The 14,385-nt window shown below is 36.1% G+C and overlaps 1 pseudogene; it reads left to right on the forward strand.

Moving 5' to 3' along the window:
• Positions 1 to 763: 763 nt before the first annotated feature.
• Positions 764 to 4,517, forward strand: LOC124974858 (TLC domain-containing protein 1-like; annotated as a pseudogene).
• The last annotated feature ends 9,868 nt before the right edge of the window (positions 4,518 to 14,385 follow it).

Raw genomic sequence — 14,385 nt, forward strand, 5'->3', positions numbered from 1 at the left:
GATACAGCCACATCAATGTTCATAGCTGCTCAATTCACAATAGCCAGATTGTGGAACCAACCTAGATGCCCTTCAGTTGATGAATGGATAAAGAAACCGTGGCATATATATACAATGGAATATTACTCAGCCATAAAGAATGATAAAATTATGGCATTTGCAGGCAAATGGATGAAATTGGAGAATATCATGCTAAGTGAGATAAGCCAATCTCAAAAAACCAAAGGAAGAATGATCTCGCTGATAAGGGGATGATGACACATAATGGGGCGTGCGAGGGTTTAGTTTTAGGGTTAGAGTTAGGGTTAGGGAGAGGGGCAAGTTTGGGGGAAGGAAGGACTGTATAGAGGGAAAAGAGGGGTGGGAGGGGTGGGGGGAAGGGCAAAAATAACAGAATGAATCAACCAACATTACCCTATGTAAATTTATGATTACACAAATGGTATGCCTTTACTCCATGTACAAACAGAGAAACAACATGTATCCCGTTTGTTTACGATTAAAAAAAAAAGAGGAGCTCACTCCAGTACTTCTCAAAGTATTCCATGAAATAGAAGAGGAGGGAACCCCCTCAAACTCATCCTATGAAGCTAATATCACCCTGATACCAAAACCAGACAAAGAGAGATCAAGGAAAGAAAACTTCAGATCAATATCCCCGATGAACATAGATGCAAAAATTCTTAACAAAATTCTGGCATACTGCATACAAAAACATATTAAAAAGATAATGCACCATGATCCAGTGAGATTTATCCCACGGATGCAAGGTTGGTTCAACATCCAGTAATCAATAAATGTAATTCACCATATCAACAGACTTAAAGTTAAGAATTACATAGTTTTTTCAATAGATGCAGAAAAAGAGTTTGATAAAATACAGCATCCCTTCATGCTCAAAACACTAGAAAAAGCAGGAATAGTAGGAACATTCCTCAACATTGTAAAGGCTATCTATGCTAAGCCCATGGCCAATATCATTCTAAATGGTGAAAAACTGAAAGAATTCCCCCTAAAACCTGGAACAAGGCAGGGATGCCCTCTTTCACCACTTCTATTCAATATCGTCCTTTAAACTCTAGCCAGAGCAATTAGACAGACCAAAGAAATTAAAGGGATACAATTAGGAAAAGAAGAATTAAACTATCCCTATTTGCTGATGACATGATTATATACTTAGAGGAACCAGGAAATTCCACCAGAAAACTTCTATAACTCATAAATGAATTCAGTAAAGTAGCTGGATATACAATTAATGCTCATAAATCCAATGCATTTTTATTCATAAGTAATGAATCCTATGATAGAGAAATTAGGAAAACTACCCCATTCACAATAGCTTTGAAAAAATAAAATACTTGGGAATCAATCTAACAAAAGAGGTGAAAGAACTCTACAGTGAGAACTACAGAACACTAAAGAAAGAAATTAGGGGGCTGGGGAGATAGCTCACTTGGTAGAGTGCTTGCCATGTAAGCACAAGGCCCTGGGTTCGATCCCCAGCACCCAAAAAAAAAAAAGAAAGAAAGAAAGAAATTAAAGAAAACCTTAGAATATGGAAAGATATTCCATGTTCTTGGATAGGCAGAATTAATATTGTCAAAATGGCCATAATACCAAAAGTACTATACAAATTCAATGCAATTCCAATTAAAATTCCAATGACATACCTCACAGAAACAGAGTAAGCAATCCTGAAATGCATTTGGAAGACTAAGAGACCCAGAATAGCTAAAGCAATCCTTAGCAGGAAGAGTGAAGCAGGGGGCATCACAATACCAGAACTTCAACTATACTACAAAGCAATAGTAACAAACACGGCATGGTATTGGTACCAAAACAGAAAGGTGGATCAATGGTAGAGAATAGAGGACACGGACACAAACCCAAATACATACAGTTTTCTCATACTAGACAAATATGCCAAAAACATGCAATGGAGAAAAGATAGCCTCCTCAACAAATGGTGCTGAGAAAACTGGAAATCGATATGCAACAGAATGAAACTAAACCCCTATCTCTCACCCTGCACAAAAATCAACTCACAGTGGATCAAGGACCTTGAAATCAGACCAGAGACCCTGCATCTTATAGAAGAAAAAGTAGGCCCAAATCTTCAACATGTCAGCTTAGGATCAGACTTCCTTAACAGGACTCCCATAGCACAAGAAATAAAAGCAAGAATCAATAACTGGGATAGATTCAAACTGAAAAGTTTTCTCTCAGCAAAGGAAACTATTGGCAATGCGAAGAGAGAACCTACAGAGTGGGAGAAAATCTTTGCCACTCATATTTCAGATAGAGCACATTAATTTCCAGAATATATAAAGAACTCAAAAACTTTACACCAAGAATACAAATAACCCAGTCAACAAATGGGCTATGGAAATGAGCAGACACTTCACAGAAGAAGATCTATAAGCAACCAACAGATATTGAAAAAATGTTCAACATCTCTAGTAATAAGAGAAATGCAAATCAAAACTACCCTAAGATTCTGTTTCATGCCAATTAGAATGGTGATTATCAAGAACAGAAGCAACGAAAGGTGTTGGCAAGGATGTAGGGGAAAAGGTACACTCATATATTGCTGGTAGGGTTACAAATTAGTGCAACCACTCTAGAAAGCAGTGTGGAGATTCCTTAGAAAACTTGGAATGGACCCACCATTTGACCCAACTATCCCACTCCTCAGCCTATACCCAAAGGACTTAAAATCAGTATACTACAGAGATACAGCCACATCCATGTTCATAGCTGTTCAATTCACAATAGCCAGATTGTGGAACCAACCTAGATGCCCTTCAACTGATGAATGGATAAAGAAACTGTGGTATATATACAGTGGAATATTACTCAGCCATAAAGAAGAATAAAATTATGGAATTTGCAGGCAAATGGATGGAGTTGGAGAATATCATGCTAAGTGAAGTAAGCCAATCCCATAAATCCAAAGGACGAATGATCCCTCTGATAAGCGGATGATGATATATAAAGGGGGAGGGGGTGCGAGGGATGCAAGAATGGAGAAAGAATGGGTTGTATAGAGGAAAAAGAGGGGTGGGAGGTGGGGGAAGGAAAAATAACAGAATGAGACAAACATCATTACTCTATGTACCCATATGATTACACAAATGGTACGACTCTACTTCCCGTACAGAGAACAAGTTGTACCCCATTTGTTTTCATTGAATCAAAATAAATAAATTACTTTAAAAATACTATAAATAAATGAGATTGCCTTCAGAAAAAAAGATGTGGTATATACACAAAATTGAATATTATTCAGTCATAAGGAAGAAAAATATTATGGCATTTGCAGATAAATGGACGGAATTGGAGACTATCCTGCTAAGTGAAATAAGCCAATCCCAAAAAATCAAAGGCTGCATGTTTTCCCTGATAAATGGATGATGATATATAATGGGGGTAGGGGTCGGTGGTGAGAGAAGAATGGGGGAACTTTAGATTACATTGAGGGAAATGAGAGGGAGGGGGTATGAAAAGTAGTGTAATGAGACAGACATCATTACCCTATGTACACGTATGATTACACGAATGGTATGAATCCACATCATGTACGACCTTAGAAATGAAATGATGTACCCCATTTGTGTACAAAGACTCAAAATGCAGTCTGTAAGAATGTTTAAAAAAATAAATTTAAGAGGCCTCGCCAGGAGGGTGGGGAGGAGCGTAGGGGCCTAGACAGCTCCACAAAAACTGTGGGACTGGCCACCGGCAGGAGAGGCGACCAGGTTGGAGTGGTTGGAGAGCAATCCCTGTTCGTAGAACAGCAGGAGGAGGAGGCCTAGAGGGTGGACAGATAGAGTGCAGGAAGAGCCATCATACTCCCACTGCTGCACCCCGCCTTGCCTGCTCCTGGGCGCCACGCTGACCTTCCCCGCGCTCCCGTGTGCGCTGTGTCGCCTGCCCCTGCCTGTGCACATGCACACCGATCCCCTGCACACTTGGCGCTAGCACAACCTACTTGTCGCTTTCGCCCACTCTATTGTATCAGGGATTTGGGCGCTGCTGTGTTTATGGCAGACCCCAGAGATGCTGGTGGAGACTGAGACTGCATGGTTGCTTTCAGGCTATTTGCTCGTTTGCTTTTCCGCAGGGTATTTCATCCACGATACAGTGGATATTGTGGTCAGTCATCAGGCTCAAGCTTCTTGGGAATACCTTGTTCATCATATCATGGCAATGGGTGCCTTCTTCTCAGGCATCTTTTGGAGCAGCCTTGTAGGTGGAGGTGTTCTAACACTACTGGTGGAAGTCAGCAATATCTTCCTCACCATCCGCATGATGATGAAGATCAACAATGCCCAGGATCTTCTCCTCTACAGGGTCAACAATATGCAGGTCAGAGGACCCTGGGCACCTTTCTGTTGGGCATCCTACTCATGCTGGATATAATGATCCTCATCTACTTTTCTTGCCTTCTCCGCTCTGACTTCTGCCCTGGGCGTGTTCCTAGCCGGCAACACAGAGACAAATTTTTGACTGAATAAGAGATGTAGAGCCTGGGACTTGTGACAAGGACAGCAAGCAAAACCAGGGACAGAAGTAGCCTCACACATAAACAGACTCTGCACCAAGCCTGGGTGTCCTTTGGGTCCAGCCTTACCACCTCAAATCTGCACCCACACTATTGAAAACGCTAATGAAAGCAAATAAATAAAATATTAAAAAGGTGCAAAATCTAAAAGATATAAAGTAAAATAATGATAAAATTGACAAAATGTACACAATATCTTTATGTAAAACAATATTATAATCAAAGAAAACCAAAAGATGATCAACAAGTAAGGGAAATAGTTTTAAATGATAGAAAATGTCATATTTTGATTAATTCACATAGTAAAAAAATCTCATAGAAAAATAAGCAAATAATATGAATACAAAGTTTTAAAACTGGAATATAATCAATTCTATACTAAAACATACCTTATCTAAATAAAATAAATGTATTTATAAATATGAAGAAAACACCAATACAAATATATTTTAGATCTACCACATTTGATAAATTATAGGATTTATAAAATCCAATGGTATTTATTGGTTCCAGGATAAGGCAGATTAGATATGTTTTTCCTAATTATTCCCACAAAGTATTACAAAACACACTAGATATTACCTATAAAACAAACAGATGACTCTGAAATGTGGTGAGAAGGCCAGTTGAATGCCTCAGGACCCAACAAACAACAAGGCAGTAAATACCCTGGGTTTTGTTGTGCTTTCTATATCCTTCATGGAGTGCTGAAGAAGTCAGTAAGTAATCCAGAAATACCAATGGGCACAGATAAAACAGCTGCAAGAAAAGACTGCAATCTCTAGTCAAAGGATCAGGAAAAGGACAGTCTGATAAAATGGAAAACTCAGACAATAATCACTCAATTCTAGTCAAATACCACAACACACATACACATACACACACACACACACACACACACACACACACAAAACCTATAGCCAAATCATTACTCCCATCAGCAATGAGTTAATAGGAAACCTATTCTTCAATGATTGCCCAGCAGTAATAATAGGGCACTCTTTTTTCCCAACTGGATTGGTATCAGAGTAGGCTGAGTGAAGAGCCTGCACTTTCATCCCTGATAGGTAACAGTGAACCTCATCCCATCACCTGCTGTGTCAGTGGAGGCTCACATGGGTAGTAGTAACTACGTACCCAGCTCCCACTCAGCAAGGAGGATGTGGGTAGAGGCCTAACAGAAAGCCTTAACTTCTGCCATCTATAAATAATGAGATACCTCTCCCCAATAGAGTGTCTATTGAGACCAAGTGGAGACCCTGGACTTATAGCCCCTGGAAATAATGAAGTGGCACACTTGTTCATCCACAGGCACAGTGTTGATGAAAGCCTACTACAACAGAAAATTTAAATAAGACCCACAGTCTCATAAATAATACCCAAAATGCCTTTTTCAAGTTACTATAATCCTAAGTGTTGTGTCTTCAAGATTTGTGGAACAGATTCTGACAAGTACAAGTTTCTGGTAACTTTAAGATTCTATCATTTTACTTGGTAAAAATTTCCAGAACACTAATGAAGGAACTGATGGGTTTATGAAAGTGCCAACCAAGATCAAGCAGAACAATAATTAATTATATAAGACTAAATGAACTGATTTAAAGTAATTATGGGATTTGTGGCCTTTTTTATTTGAAAAAATTGTTGGTTCTTTTCATGTTTTCTTTTCCAGATTTAAACTCTTTTTCTTCTGCTTCTATAATGTATAGCAATTTAATAAACAGCACCTTTGTGAACAAAATTGAAACATGTACTTTTTCTTTCTAACAATCCCTCCAAGATCCAGGAACTTATTTTTAGGGTAATACAGTCATTTGCATAAGTTCAATATAATCTGTTCTTTGTAACAGGATACAATTGGAAAATTCGTTGTATAACCAAGATTTTCACTGAGATATCATATTTGAAAATGTACACAGAATGCCTGGATTTGAGGGTTCTCAGTTTTAAAATGTCACTTCCAAATCAATAGGTACTACAAGTGAGGTCTGCTTTGGTTTGACTTCCTATCCTCAAAAATTTTTAAAAATCCAATATGACATTCCTTATCAAAAGTTGCAGCAAAGGAAACTTTTTAAAAGAGCCTATGTGGTCACTTGTTCTTCTTGCTGAACTTATGTAAATGATCAGTTCAAGTTTTATGAGGCAAAACAGACAAATTAACATTACTTTGATTATCTTCAGGAGAAATGGGGTGATTGAAGAGAGGAAAAAAATATGTTACAGAAGAAAAACTATAGTACATCTGTTATTAGATTGTAGCCTTGTTCATTGTTTTTGAGTTTTTATTCTCTATAGACTCAACTGGGTCCTGAATTCTTCTAGGTTTTTCCAGTTCAATTTTCTCCCATGGAATCCTAGAGAACAAGGGGAGGGGGGGAAGGGAAAAAATAACAGAATGAATCAAACAACATTACCCTATGTAAATTTATGATTACACAAATGGTATGCTTTACGCCATGTACAGACAGAGAAACAACATGTATCCCATTTGTTTACAATAAAAAAAAAAGAACAAGAACTGTTCTGTTCCTAAAGTCCTATAAGCCATAACAAATAACTCAATGTAAATTTCAAGGGATACCTTCATGACTATGTGTGGACCACTTAAAAGTAATTGATGGTGTTGGATCCATCATATCAGACCCAAATCTCTGCATGATTTAAGATCCTTTGGTCCGCCCAGTGGCTAACCTCAGCAATTTCCTTAATGCAACTGATTGCTCAAATTATACCAGTGTTCTTTTTTATAGAGTTAAGACTTCTAGACCCACTTGTTCTCATTCCCTTTTAATTTAACACAGACATGAGGTACTAGATAATAAAACTGCTACTTACTAACTGAACAGGGAAGATTGTATGCAATTGCTGACACTTCTTGTTGCACATAGATAACTATATTGGCTTATATCTCCTTGGTACACTGTACTCTCTAAGACATTTTAAATGTTTGAATTCAGACATTCATTAACTATCAAATGGTTGCTCTTCAGCAGGAGCAACAAAACTTCAAAGAAATGCATGCTCAAGGGGATACCATAACCTATGTTTTGGTCAGATTCTAGGTTGAGAGCCTAACCAAAAGGGGGAAATTGTTAAAGAAAATTGAACATTGTTTTGGATTGAGCTCCCACACCAGGTCCCCCCCGCAAAAAAAAAAAAATCAAACTAAACCAAAATGGAATTATCCAGGCTAGTGGACACATAATCAGACTGAATCTTCAGGTAAGCAGATAGATCCCTAAACAAAACTGTTTTCCCTAAAACAGGATGTTCTAGTCTATCTGAGTCAGCATAATAAAAAAGTCCTCTGTGCTTTAACATTTACTAAAAAGTAGTCAGATACTAACCAATCCTTTTTTCCCCTGTCGTTCTGGTTCCTTCTTCTCAATTTATAAAAGGCATTGTTCTGTTCTTACCCAGTGGGAATTCTCATTCTGTTTTGTAGAAAGAAACTGCCCCTATTCATGAATCACAAATAAAAGCCCATTATATTTATAACTACATTTGTTGTAATTTTGTTTTCTGATACCATGATACAATAAAAATCACTCGTCATATCAAGAATAAGAAAAATCTCAGATTAAATGACAAAAGATTAAACACCAACATTGAGTTACAGAGATGTTGGAATTATATGATAAGAATTACAAAGTAGTTACTGTGAAATGTAATTATGAAAACACTTGAAACAAATGAAAGAAAAGAAAAACAGCAAAGAAATAGAAACTATATGAAGAAGAGGCAAAAGGAATTTTAGAACTGAAAAATATAGTACCTTACATGAAAAACTCACTGAATGGACTCAAAATCAGAACAGAAATGACAGAAGAAAGAATAAATGAACTTGATGGGAAGTTTAAAGGCCAGGATCTGTGAAGGAAGGAGAATGGGAGAGTGGAGGGAGTATGGGAAGGAAAAAGGGAAGAGAAAGAGGAGATCAAGAACTAACATCAATTTCCACGCTTGTATGAGTTTGTCGGGGTGAACCCAACTACTATATATAACTATAAAGCTCTAATAGTAATATTAAAAAGACCAGGATCTGATAGCTTCATGGGTAAATTCTACCAATTTAAAGGCTTTATCTAAATTCTTCTCAAACTCTTCCAAAACCACTAAAGAGGGAATACTACCAAAATCACTTTAAGAGGCCAACATTACTCTCATACTACAGACAATAAAGACACTAGAAGAAAAGAATTAAAGGTCAATATACTTAATGAACATAGGTGCAAAAATACTCAACAAAATGCCAGCAAACCAAATTCAGCACATTAAAATGATCATATGCTATTAATCAAGCAGGATTAAATCCTGGGATTCACAGATGGTTCAACATATGCAAATTAATGAATATACTACAATAAATGAACAGAATAAAAGATTTTAAAAGACTTTTTTGTAGTCCCATATGAATTTTAGGATTTTTTTTATCCATTTTTTTTTTTTTTTTTTGCAGTCCTGGGGATTGAACCCAGGGTTTTGTGCTTGCAATGCAAGCACTCTACCAACTGAGCTATCTCCCCAGCCCAGGGTACAATGGACATTTGGCCAATATTAATTTTTCTATTCTATGAATGTGGGATATCTTTCCATTTATTTGTGTTTTCTTCAACTTCTCTCATCAGTGCCTTATAGTGTTTAGTGCACAGATCTTTCATACCATATTTACATTTATGCTCAAGTATTTAGTATTTATTCCTTTGAATGAATTATAAATATGATTGCCTTAATTTCTTTTTTAAGATAGTTCCTTATTAGTATATAGAAACAACTGATTTTTGTATGTTGATTTTATACCCCACAATTATGCTGAATTCATGTATTAGTTCTACAGATTTTTGTGAGTCTTTAGGGTCATGTTCTTTGAAAACAGAGGCAACTGAAGTTTTTCCTTTCTGGTTTAGATGTCTTTTCTTTCTTTTTCTTGCCTAATTTCCCTGGATATGACTTTGGTACTATGTTGAATAGAAGTGGGTGAGAACAGGCATCCTTTTCTTGTTCAGGGTGCTAGAGTAAAAGCTTTTCCCTATTGAATATCATGTGTGCATGTTAAATAGGCCTTTATAATGTGAAAGTACATCCTTTCTATACCTAATTTATTGAGAGTTTTTATTGTGAAAGGATGTTGAATTTTGTCAAATTTTTTCTCTATATGCTGAGATGATAATATTAATTTTAGCCATCTCTCTGTTGATGTAGTGTATCACATTTGTTGAACTGTGTATGTTGAAACATTCTTGTATCCCAGGGATAAGTCCTACCTGATTATAGCAAATAATCATTTCAATATGCTATTGAATTCAATTTACTAGTGTTTATTAAGTGTTTCTGCATCTATGTCCATCAGGGATACTGACCTGTAATTTTCCTTTCTTATATTGTCCTTGAAGAGACATACTTTAAAAATAAATGTAGAGGGATATAAAAAGATATATAATGCAAAAATTTAACTATATTAAAATCAGACAAGGTGGATTTGGAGACAATGAGTTTTACCATTTCACAATGATTAAAAAAAGATAGTAATAAGAGGACACAATTGTAAATCACTATATACCTAATAGAGCTTTAATATGTGTGAAAAATTAACCAAATTAAAGCGAAATAGACCAGTCCACAATAACAGTTGCACTTTAACACCTTTTCCCTTCCCCCTCAATAATTGACAGAATGAAGAAAATATAAATAAATACATAGATAACTAAACAATACTATAAATCAGTTTAACCTAATTAACATTTATATAGTTAAATACCAACAAATGCAGAAACATGCATTCTTTTTAAGCACACAAGTAACATTTATCATGTTAAGCTGGGTCATAATGCAAGTGTCAGTACATTTCAAAAGATGAAAGTCAAATAGAATTTCTTGTCAGGCTACAACAAAATTAATTTAGATATCAATAAAAAGATACTAAAAATCTGCAAATATTCATAAATTAAGTCATATCCCCTAAATAGATCATGGATCAAAGAAGAAATCACAAAATAAATTTTAAAATATTTTTAATTATATGATAATAAAAACAATGTATGATTTTTTAGTATTTCTTGAAAACAGTACTTAAGAGAGAAAGTTAGAACTTTAAAATATTTATATTAGTGGGGGAGAGTCCACACCTTAAGAAACTAGATTTTAAAAAAGAAAACAAAAGCTGAATTAAGATGAAAACAGAGAATAAGAGAAATAAAAGGGGGTTTCAATAAAATAGAAAACAGAAAAACAGAAGTTGAAAGTTGTCTCTCTAAATGATTAATAAAAATGATAAGTCTCTAGCTGTGCTGATAAAAAAAAGACAGAAAATATATATTATCAAAATCAGGAATAAAAGTGGGGATATCAATACAGATATTACAGATGTTAAAATAATAAGATAATACTTGAATAACTTTATGCCAATAAATCATCTATGTGATGAAGTGCAATACAGCTGAAACAAAAAAATCCTTGAAACACAACTCTCTGCCTCTCTTCTGTTCCTGACTCATAATGCTCCACATACAGTCCCTGCATTGTCATCCGATGTCCTTACCACAGGCCCAAAGCAGTGAGACTACCCAATCTTGGACTAGAACCTCCAGAACCATGAGTTAAATAAAATTTTTCTCTTTATAAGACAATTGCCTCAGGCATTTCATTGTAGTAACACAAACTGATGAACAGTTATTACACATCAATTACTGTTTTTACATTTTTTCTAATGTTATATGCTTTTGCAAGAAGTATCTTGTAAAAACTTACAGCATGGCAGGTAGAGTGGCTCATGTCTGTAATCCCAGCATCTTTGGAGGCTGAGGCAGAAGGATCACAGTTCAAAGCCAGCCTCAGCAATTAGGTAAGGCCCTGAGTAACTTAGAGAGACCCTGTCTCAAAATCAAATAAATAAATAAAAAGGGCTGGGGATGTGGCTCAGTGGTTGAGCACCCCTGGTTTCAATCCCTAGTACCAAAAAAAACCTTACAGTAGCCTCAGAAAGTATGTTTCAAAGGGCACACACACACAGGTTTACAAAGTGTCCCCCTTAACTTTATATCAACTCAGAACCTGTACATGTGATCTTATGTACAACCATTATAGATATGATCAAGTTAAGATGAAGTCAGTCTAGATTTGGATAGGTCCTAATTCAGTGATCAGTATCCTCATAAAAAAGGAATTGAGACACAAACACAGAAGGAGGATACCACATGAAGGCACAGGCAGAGATTACCATTATGTGTCTACAAGCCAAGAAATTTCAAGAATTGTACTTGGAAGCTAGGAGAGAGACAAAGAACAGTTTTTCCATCAGAACCTCCAAAAGGAATCAAATTTCCCCACCTCTTGATTTTCTGCTTCTAGTCTCTAGAACTGTGAGAAAATGAATTTCTGTTTCTTTAAGCCACCTAGTTTGTGATAATCTGTTGTAGTACATGTAGGAAACAAGTATAATGTATACATGTATATGTTTTTGTGTGTATCCTGTTACAAATTTTGAAAAGTATGGTATAAAAGTGCATGTACAGATATTCTCATATTGTTAAAATATGAATGTGTAAATACATGTAGAGTACACATTAACAGAGTTAAATACCTAGTGCTCCTATCCTCTACACTTTGTTATTCCCAGTCCCATCAACACTATGGCAGGCGGGGCAACCACATCAGCATGTGTTCCCACCTTTGGGTCATACTTGATTGATTCAGAAAGAGGCCACCTAACTAAAGCTGGGTCAATGAATGCCCTCCTTAGGATTCTTGATTAGTAATTCAGAGTCATACATTTTCTAATAGGTAAAGTTGTAAGAAGATGCACAACTGTAGAATGAATTTCAGCTGTGCTCTTAACATTTGGATGAAAATGGTGTACAGAAAAAAAAGGAGATGAAAAAAAAAGCCCTTAGAGTAAAAGTTGTTCTGGAAGCCCATCTCTATCATATTCTTCCACTATTCCCTCTTTGAATTCCATCAGTTAGTTCCCATATCTGAAGCAAATTCAGATTGGTTCCTATCCCTTATCCCCAAAGGTATTCTAAAACACAAAGAAAATATTGAAAGTATAACAAAATCCATGAGGTAATCATTAAAATATTTTATTTATCCCAAAGTTTAACAAACACTGCAAGGATCATAGCAAGGACAAGAGAAGCCATATTGATGTAAAAGGACAGTGATGGAGAAGGAAATGTGCCTTTTGAGGAATATTTGGTTGTTTATAAAGAGAAGCTAAGCTATACCCCACCTGATAGAAAAGGAGACTGCATATAGCCCTGTCCTTGAAACTGTTAAGTGGGAGGAGACCAGGTCATTATATTTCAATGGGATACATTGTAAAAGGGAACCTAAAGTGCTGAAAGATGGTGTCATGATATGAACAGGTAAAAAGTAGGCAAGGACTGCTCCCTTAAAGTTCTAAGGTCTCAAAAGATACATAGAAATTAGAATATATAAATGTCACCAAAAATGCCCCAGATATGGGACCTATTTTTTCTGTGAACCAGTACAATATGAGAAAATAAAAGAGAATCTGAGAAAAGAAGTATGTGGCCACCAGCCAGAAGATGTAGTTAAAATTCCCTAGGGAACACCAAAGCCTAGGAAAGGTTCTTAGAAATGAGAACCGCCCCAGTAGGCATGTTAGGGACACCACCAACCAGTTCATGCTACAAATGATACACATCTAGTGTAGTGACACACATAAAGGACTACCACTCTTCCTACCACCAAAAGTATTCTTGTTTATGTATAGGAAAAGCAGTTGTGGCTACAATAGACAGCGAGCTTGTCATGGATAATCATGTAATAAAGCACCCATTTTTATTTTCCTCATCCTCCTCCCAAATCCAACATCAAAGGGAAAAACACAGAAAAGATGGCATGACTATACATCTCTGTATTCATTACATATTTAGAAAAATAAATAACTTTAAGAAAAGAATGTAGTCACATCTAAATATTCATAATTCATAGCAATTTTCATACTTTTCATCTCTTCACTTTCATAGAGTATCAGGCATGGGCAAGTGTTCATTAGAATAAACCAAAGGACCAACCTCCTTATGTTTTACATGGTTCTCAAGTGACTAAAATCCATTGGAATCAGGAATTCCATATTATAAAGAATAAACTGGATATGGAATGGAAAGCATAAAACAATGTTAACACATAGAATGGATAAATGTTTAAAGGTCACCATGATAGGTACAGAAAGATTATTTGACAAAATTTCAAATCTATTCATGGTTTAGGAAAAAGAACTCAGCAAACAAGGAATAGAAGTAAATGTCCTCAATCTCATACAGGGCATCTACAAAAAACCTACAGCTAACATATTTAATGCTGAATGGAAGGAACTCAGCTAAACTATGGAGAACTGAGCTTGCAGGTGGAGAAAGTAACCAATTAAAGCAACAAGCCACAAATGAATGTATTAATAAAGCTTTAAACCACTTATTGCAATAGTATAAGCAAAAGCCTAAAACCAAAGAAAATGCTGACTCCTCCCTTCTATTTTCTCCACTTGTGGAGGATCAAGTAGATCAACAAAGATGTTTAAGGAGATTTTTCTCACTATTGATACAGCCCCAGACAAAACACTCCTCTAGTTTTATGGACCTGGGCCAGAAGGAGAAAAGGGAGGGCAGATAGGAGTGGAAAAGTACATTGTACTGAGACAGTGAAGAAAAATGTCTTCAAGGCTCACTCACTTCCAAAGGAGGCAGGCTTCCAGCAAAGTTCCTGAGGAAAGCCTTGGCATAAGGGATGCCTAATCTGGGAAAACAAATATGTGTAAGTGTATGGCAAGATAGAGGGATCTAAGTCCTTGACTGCAA

The sequence above is a fragment of the Sciurus carolinensis genome, unplaced genomic scaffold (assembly GCF_902686445.1).
Source record: "Sciurus carolinensis unplaced genomic scaffold, mSciCar1.2, whole genome shotgun sequence".
NCBI classification, from domain to species: domain Eukaryota; kingdom Metazoa; phylum Chordata; class Mammalia; order Rodentia; family Sciuridae; genus Sciurus; species Sciurus carolinensis.